Below are 8,486 nucleotides of genomic sequence, written 5' to 3'. Positions count from 1 at the left end.
GATAGAAAACACCCTAAATTTTCTAAAACTGTTTGAATGGTGTCTGTGAGTATAACAGAACTCATTTGGCAGGCAAAACCCTGAGACATTTTCTGACAGGAAGTGGATACCTGATGTGTTGTATTACCTTTAAACCTATCCCATTGAAAAACACAGGGGCTGAGGAATATTTTGGCACTTCCTATTGCTTCCACTAGATGTCACCAGCCTTTACAAAGTGTTTTGAGTCTTCTGGAGGGAGATCTGACCGAACAAGAGCCATGGAACGATGATGGCCCATTAGACACCTGGAGCGCGAGTTCATGTTGGGTACCCTCGTTCCAATACGTTATAAAAGAGTATGCATTCGTCCACCTTGAATATTATTCATGTTCTGGTTAAAAAAGGCCCTAATGATTTATGCTATACAACGTTTGACATGTTTGAACGAACGTAAATATATTTTTTCCCCTCGTTCATGACGAGAAGTCCGGCTGGCTTAGATCATGTGCTAACAAGACGGAGATTTTTGGACATAAATGATGAGCTTTTTTGAACAAAACTACATTCGTTATGGACCTGTGATACCTGGAAGCGACATCTGATGAAGAGAATCAAAGGTAATGGATTATTTACATAATATTTTCGATTTTAGATCTCCCCAACATGACGTCTAGTCTGTATCGCAACGCGTATTTTTCTGGGCGCAGTGCTCAGATTATTGCAAAGTGTGATTTCCCAGTAAGGTTATTTTTAAATCTGGCAAGTTGATTGCGTTCAAGAGATGTAAATCTATAATTCTTTAAATGACAATATAATATTTTACCAATGTTTTCTAATTTTAATTATTTAATTTGTGACGCTGACTTGACTGCCGGTTATTGGAGGGAAACGATTTCCTCAACATCAATGCCATAGTAAAACGCTGTTTTTGGATATAAATATGAACTTGATAGAACTAAAAATGCATGCATTGTCTAACATAATGTCCTAGGAGTGTCATCTGATGGAGATTGTAAAAGGTTAGTGCATCATTTTAGCTGGTTTTATGGTTTTGGTGACCCTGTCTTTGAATTGACAAAACATTACACACAACTCTTGTAAATGTACTGTCCTAACATACTCTAAATTTATGCTTTCGCCGTAAAACCTTTTTGAAATCGTAAAACGTGGTTAGATTAAGGAGATGTTTATCTTTCAAAGGGTGTAAAATAGTTGTATGTTTGAAAAATTTGAATTTTGACATTTATTTGGATTCAAATTTGCCGCTCTTGAAATGCACCTGCTGTTGATGGAGTGCACCACGGGTGGCACGCTAGCGTCCCACCTAGCCCATAGAGGTTGTGCCCGAGGGTGATAGTTTGTAGTGTTATTTCCTTTCCGGTCCATAGAGGTATTTAAGACAGTATTAAAATATCCCACCATAATAATAGAGTCTAGTGTTGCTTGTAGAGTTGATACATTCTTATATATATATTTTCAAAGAAGCTTGGATCATCATTATTTGGACCGTATAGGTTAATAAGCCATATCTGTTTATTGTCCAATAACATATTTAAAATAATCCATCTACCTTGATGATCTGTTTGGCCAATTTGCACATTTGGATCAAAATTACTGTTAATTAATATCATATCCCCTTTAGAATTTCTTTGCCCATGTGAGAAATATATATGCCCCCCCCCCCAGTCCTTTTTCCACAAAACTTCATCTAAAATTGTTGAATGAGTTTCCTGTAAACAATATATATTATATTCCTTCTCTTTTAGCCAGGTAAATACTGATCGTCTTTTCTTATTATCTGCTAAGCCATTACAATTATAACTGGCTATACTTATTTCACCACTTACCATAATGAGATACAAGTTTCAACTCTATTTATCAAAATATATGTTTGTAAACGTACCATCAAAAAGTAACATGATGATTGAGTGTCTATATAGCTGTACCATGATATTTGCATTGCTACTAAGTAAACCTCCAATTGGTCCCCACTATTCCACCCACTAAAATCCCTCCTCGTCCCGAGTTGGGTTGTCATCCCAATGCCCGGCAGACCACCCCCGACCCCCCCCCCCCCCCCCGGATCCCATAGCCCGGGAGAGTCCGGATCAATCCTTCGAAAAGAGCACACAGTGCAACCCACAGCAACTTAATGATGTTGTTGAAGTTGTGCCTGGCCGTGCAGTCATGAGTGAACAGGGAGTACAGGAAGGAACTGAGCACTCACCCCTGAGGGGCCCCAGTGTTGAGGATCAGCGTGGCGGATGTGTTGTTACCTACCCTTACCACCTGGGGACGGCCCGTCAGGAAGTCCAGGATCCAGTTGCAGAGGGAGGTGTTTAGTCCCAGGGTCCTTAGCTTATTGATGAGCTTTGATGGCACAATGGTGTTGAACGCTGAGCAGTAGTCAATGAATAGCATTCTCACATAGGTGTTCCTTTTGTCCAGGTGGGAAAGGGCAGTGTGGAGTGCAATAGAGATTGCATCATCTGTGGATTTGTTAGGGCGGTATGCAAATTGGAGTGCATCTAGTGTTTATGGGATAATGGTGTTGATGTGAGCCATGACCAGCCTTTCAAAGCACTTCATGGCTACAGACGTGAGTACTACGGGTCGGTAGTCATTTAGGCAGGTTACCTTACTGTTCTTGGGCAAAGGACTATGGTGGTCTACTTAAAACATGTTGATATTACAGACTCGGACAGGGAGAGGTTGAAAATGTCAGTGAAGACACTTGCCAGTTGGTCATCGCATGCTTGCATTACACGTCCTGGTAATCCGTCTGGCCCTGCGGGCTTGTGAATGTTGACCTGTTTAAAGGTCTTACTCACATCGGCTGCGAAGAGCGCGATCACACAGTTGTCCGGAACAGCTGGTGCTCTCAATCATGTTTCAGTGTTATTTGCCTCGAAGCGAGCATAGAAGTAGTTTAGCTTGTCTAGTAGGCTTGTGTCACTGGGCAGCTCTTGGCTGTGCTTCCCTTTGTAGTATGTCATGGTTTGCAAGCTCTGCCCCATACAATGAGTGTCGGAGCCGGTGTAGTACGAGTTAATCTTAGTCCTGTATTGACACATTGCCTGTTTCGAATTTCTTATAAGCTTCCAGGTTAGAGTCCCGCTCCTTGAAAGCGGCAGCTCTAGCCTTTAGCTCAGTGCGGACGTTTCCTGTAATCCATGGCTTCTGGTTGGAGCATGTACGTATGGTCACTGTGGGGACGATGTCATTGATACACTTATTGATGAAGCCAATGACTGATGTGGTGTACTCCTCAATGCCATCGGAAGAATCCCAGAACATATTCCAGTCTGTGCTAGCAAAACAGTCCTGTAGCTTAGCATCTGCTTCATCTGACCACTTTTTTATTGATCGAGTCACTGGTGCTTCCTCCTTAAATTTTTGCTTGTAAGCAGGAATATAGAATTATGGTCAGATTTGCCAAATGGAGGGCGAGAGAGAGCTTTGTACACATTTTGTAATTTTTAAATTTATTTCACCTTTATTTAACCAGGTAGGCTAGTTGAGAACATTCTTCTCATTTACAACTGCGACCTGGCCACGACAAAGCAAAACAGTGCGACACAAACAACAACACAGAGTTACACATGGAATAAACAAACATACAGTCAATAATACAATAGAAAAAGTATATATACAGTGTGTGCAAATGTAACCGATGTGAAATGGCTACTTAGTTAGCGGTGGTGCGCGCTAACAGCATTTCAATCAGTGACGTCACTCGCTCTGAGACTTGAAGTAGGGGTTCCCCTTGCGTTGCAAGGGCCGCGGCTTTTGTGGCGCGATGGGTAACGATGCTTCGTGGGGTGTCAGTTGTTGATGTGTGCAAGGGTCCCTGGTTTGAGCCCAGGTTGGGGCGAAGAGAGGGACGGAACCTACACTGTTACATTGATGCTGTTGACCCGGATCATTGGTTGCTGCGGAAAAGGAGGTCAAAGGGGGGGGGGGTGAGTGTAACCGATGTGAAATGGCTAGTTAGTTAGCGGTGGTGCGCGCTAATAGCATTTCAATCAGTGACGTCACTCGCTCTGAGACTTGAAGTAGGGTTTCCCCTTGCGTTGCAAGGGCCGTGGCTTTTGTGGCGCAATGGGTAACGATGCTTCGTGGGGTGTCAGTTGTTGATGTGTGCAAGGGTCCCTGGTTCGAGCCCGGGTTGGGGCGAAGAGAGGGACGGAACCTACACTGTTACACAAATGAGGTAGGGTAAGGGAGGTAAGGCAATAAATAGGCCATAGTGGCGAAATAATTACAATATAGCAATTAAACACTGGAGTGATAGATGTGCAAGTAGAGATACTGGGGTGCGAAGGAGCTAAATAAATAAAATAAATAACAGTATGGGGATGAGGGATGGGATATTTACAGATGGCTATGTACAGGTGCAGTGATCTGTGAGCTGCTCTGACAGCTGGTGCTTAAAGTTAGTGAGGGAGAGATGAGTCTCCAGCTTCAGTGATTTTTGCAGTTCGTTCCAGTCATTGGCAGCAGAGAACTGGATGGAAAGGCGGCCAAAGGAGGAATTGGCTTAGGGGGTGACGAGTGAAAGTGCTGCTATGGTGACCAGTGAGCTGAGATAAGGCGGGGCTTTACCTAGCAAAGACTTATAGATGACCTGGAGCCAGTGGGTTTGGTGACGAATATGAAGCGAGGGCCAGCCGACAAGAGCAAACGGATGGCCCTGTGATAGACTGCATCCAATTTACTGAGTAGAGTGTTGGAGGCTATTTTGTAAATGACATCGCCGAAGTCAAGGATCGGTAGGATAATCCGTTTTACAAGGGTATGTTTGGCAGCATGAGTGAAGGATGCTTTCATTTTGGATTGGAGATGCTTATTAATGTGAGTCTGGAAGGAGAGTTTACAGTCTAACCAGACACATCTCTGTGTAGCTACGAATATACTATACAAGCTTTGTTGTGGGATTTACACCTTATTTGAGTCTCATATGTTTTGTAAAAAAACTTTTTCTTTGACTTTCTCAAATATACACGGCTACTCTGATCATACTTCCTCCTAATCCCTAGAGAAGGCATGGAACGGTCATCAAAAGCAGTGATCAGAAGAATTAACTCTTCAACCTCTGCCCGCTTCCCGCTCAGAAAGAGTATCAAATCTCGTCATCGTGGATAGTGAAAGCAAACACCTTAGAAACACAATATCCAAGAACAAAACTATTACAATATTCCCGGAAAATATACTATTACTGTATTAAACTATTTGCACCAGGTCTTGTACCACGAGCATACTCTTTTCAGTCATGGTGACAACACCACATCTGTGCAGTACACATAGAGTGAGACACTGACAAAAGTTTTTGTTATTTTTCCTCTGAAAAAACATAAAAATGACTCACTACATTAATGATATAAGTAAACAATTTCAAATACCCACAACGCTATCTGGTAGCACGCACAATACTTTCAATGGTTACTGAGCACTGTTGACAATGCTGGTAGTCAGCGTGGTAGTTAGGTCCTTGTGGGCGTGAAGGAAAATGTGTCTCGGATGGCTCAGTCATAAGATGGCTGCAAACTTCAAAATGAATATCCTTATCCAGAGTACTTTTTCATAAAAAGATGGGGAAATTACATTTGAAGTTTGTTTGCGAAAAGCATGAGCTCACACTGAGGTATAGTTGCCTAGTTAAAATAAGAAAGCTGAAACAGGTGTACCTATATTAAACATGTCCGGCTAGAAACGGGGGCGACCACGTTACCACAGAGTTTCTAAACCCAGATGCGCAACATAGCAAGACTCCTGGTAATGCTTGCGAACTGACCAAACTGAAATGGCCGGGGTTTAGAGTTTGAGAAGTCAATGAGAGAATTGAAAAATTCTTCCTTAGTTGTTCTTTTTTTCGAAATCTAAAGGCACAACTTAGATTGGAGCCAATGTCATAAGTAGTTGAACACCTTTTTACTTCAATCTCTTGAAAGTGAGAAACTGATACGTTTTCATTTGTCAAGTACTATGTTATATCGAAGGAGTGCCGTTGATTTGATGCCTGCACATGCGCAGTTCGGCGCGAGACTAACGTTAGCCCCGAGATTAGCTAGTCAGCAATGGCGAAAAATCATACTGTCCGTCAACATCTCAATTTCTCTGAGATTATCAACATTTTCCTAGACGTTATATGGAAAAATAAACAACACAAACTTAAGAAGTATGTAATATCAAACTAAAGACGTAATGGTGGGTTTGAAGTACTAGATTTAATTGATATCAACAATACTATTAAAAAAAAAATTGGATAACAAGATGTATGCTTAGCTCTGAATCTATATGGTACTTCATTCCCTGTCACATTTTCATGAAATTGTGTGGTCTTCAATTTTTGTGGAAGTGCAACTTTTCTCCAGCAAAATTACCAATCAAACTGTCCAAATTTAATGAACAGTCCTTTTAGCCTGGCAACTATGTTATGTCCACAACTTCTCCCTACACAAAGCCCTTCTGTGGAACAACAAAGGCATTGTTGTTGAAAACAAGTCTTTGGTGTTCCCTAAGTGGTTTGAAAGAAATATTATATTTGTGTTTGATTTATTTGATAAAGAAGGGAATATATCCTCTTATAGAAAGTTCTTAGAAACAAAGAACTTCCCAATGCATTAGAAAGAATTTAATACTATATCCAAAAAAATACCTTCAGGATTTACTCAATTAATGAAATCTCATTTGTGTTCGGAGAACATGTCAAGATAGATGCACAACTTATGTTAGAAGGTTGCTCCCTGCTGGATAAGACATGTAATAATACATTCTTAAGATACATTTTTAACTCCAAGAACAAGATCTCTCCTAGAGGGAAATTCTTCTTGGAATGCATATACTGAAATTGAATGGAACAAAGCTTGGTTTCTCCCTCAAAAATTTGCTATATTAAATAAAGTAAAATAAATTAACTTGAACTTTAACTTGCACAAAATATACTCTTGCAATAACTTGTTGTCTTGGATGACATATGCCCTTTCTGTGATAAAGAAGGGAAATTCTTATTATTACACATTTTTTTATGAGTGTGACTCTGTGAAGTTATTTTGGAGCGAGTTAAGTAGTTATTTTTAAAATTTAATTAATAAGACCCTTGTATTTATAGTGAAAGATGTAATATGTTATTATTCAAATGAAAACAAAACGACTGAATTAGTTGTGAATTTCTTCATTCAATCTGGTAAATGTTATATACACCAAAACAAATAGTTGAAGTCTGTCCCCAAATGCAATATATTTTTACTTGAAATCCAATATTTAATAAAATCTCTAGAATTAGTCAATAACAAAACAAAAAAACACTGTATTCTTACAAGTCTATCATAGGTTTATACAATTGTAACCCCTGACCTTATTTTATTATAGGTACTTTAACTTTTGAAACTCAATTCATGTGTAGTGATTTTCATTGTATTTTTTACTTTAATGTTATTTTATGTTTCTTTAGAGAAAATATACATATAGTGATGTCCTAGGTTTTTTGTTTGTTATTATATTGTAATAAAACATTAAATAAATAACTAAAGGTCGCCTACAAGTGTGATTGGGGACTTCTATTGCAGAAGCCGTTTTAACCTATCTTCATTCTGTACTGTCTTTGACGTTATTTTTTGTGATTATTTTAGATAGTTCCTGTGTCTGCTATATACACTGCTCAAAAAAATAAAGGGAACACTAAAATAACACATCCTAGATCTGAATGAATGAAATAATCTTATTAAATACTTTTTTCTTTACATAGTTGAATGTGCTGACAACAAAATCACACAAAAATAATCAATGGAAATCCAATTTATCAACCCATGGAGGTCTGGATTTGGAGTCACACTTAAAATTAAAGTGGAAAACCACACTACAGGCTGATCCAACTTTGATGTAATGTCCTTAAAACAAGTCAAAATGAGGCTCAGTAGTGTGTGTGGTCTCCACGTGCCTGTATGACCTCCCTACAACGCCTGGGCATGCTCCTGATGAGGTGGCGGATGGTCTCCTGAGGGATCTCCTCCCAGACCTGGACTAAAGCATCCGCCAACTCCTGGACAGTCTGTGGTGCAACGTGGCGTTGGTGGATGGAGCGAGACATGATGTGCTCAATTGGATTCAGGTCTGGGGAACAGGCGGGCCAGTCCATAGCATCAATGCCTTCCTCTTGCAGGAACTGCTGACACACTCCAGCCACATGAGGTCTAGCATTGTCTTGCATTAGGAGGAACCCAGGGCCAACCGCACCAGCATATGGTCTCACAAGGGGTCTGAGGATCTCATCTCGGTACCTAATGGCAGTCAGGCTACCTCTGGCGAGCACATGGAGGGCTGTGCGGCCCCCCAAAGAAATGCCACCCTACACCATGACTGACCCACCGACAAACCGGTCATGCTGGAGGATGTTGCAAGCAGCAGAACGTTCTCCACGGCGTCTCCAGACTCTGTCACGTGTGTCACATGTGCTCAGTGTAAACCTGCTTTCATCTGTGAAGAGCACAGGGCGCCAGTGGCGA

The 8,486-nt window shown here is 40.8% G+C and overlaps 1 non-coding gene across 1 annotated transcript; it reads right to left on the bottom strand.

The window, feature by feature from the left end:
• Positions 1 to 4,988: 4,988 nt before the first annotated feature.
• LOC123728816 (small nucleolar RNA U3) lies at positions 4,989 to 5,199 on the bottom strand. The gene has a single exon (XR_006760588.1). It is a non-coding gene; the product is annotated as a small nucleolar RNA U3 (small nucleolar RNA).
• Between the last annotated feature and the right edge of the window lie 3,287 nt (positions 5,200 to 8,486).

This window comes from Salmo salar, chromosome 18 (genome assembly GCF_965601325.2).
Source record: "Salmo salar chromosome 18, fSalSal1, whole genome shotgun sequence".
Lineage (NCBI taxonomy): Eukaryota > Metazoa > Chordata > Actinopteri > Salmoniformes > Salmonidae > Salmo > Salmo salar.
The sequence above is the reverse complement of the archived record's forward strand: the minus strand, read 5'-3'. Positions and strand labels throughout refer to the sequence as shown.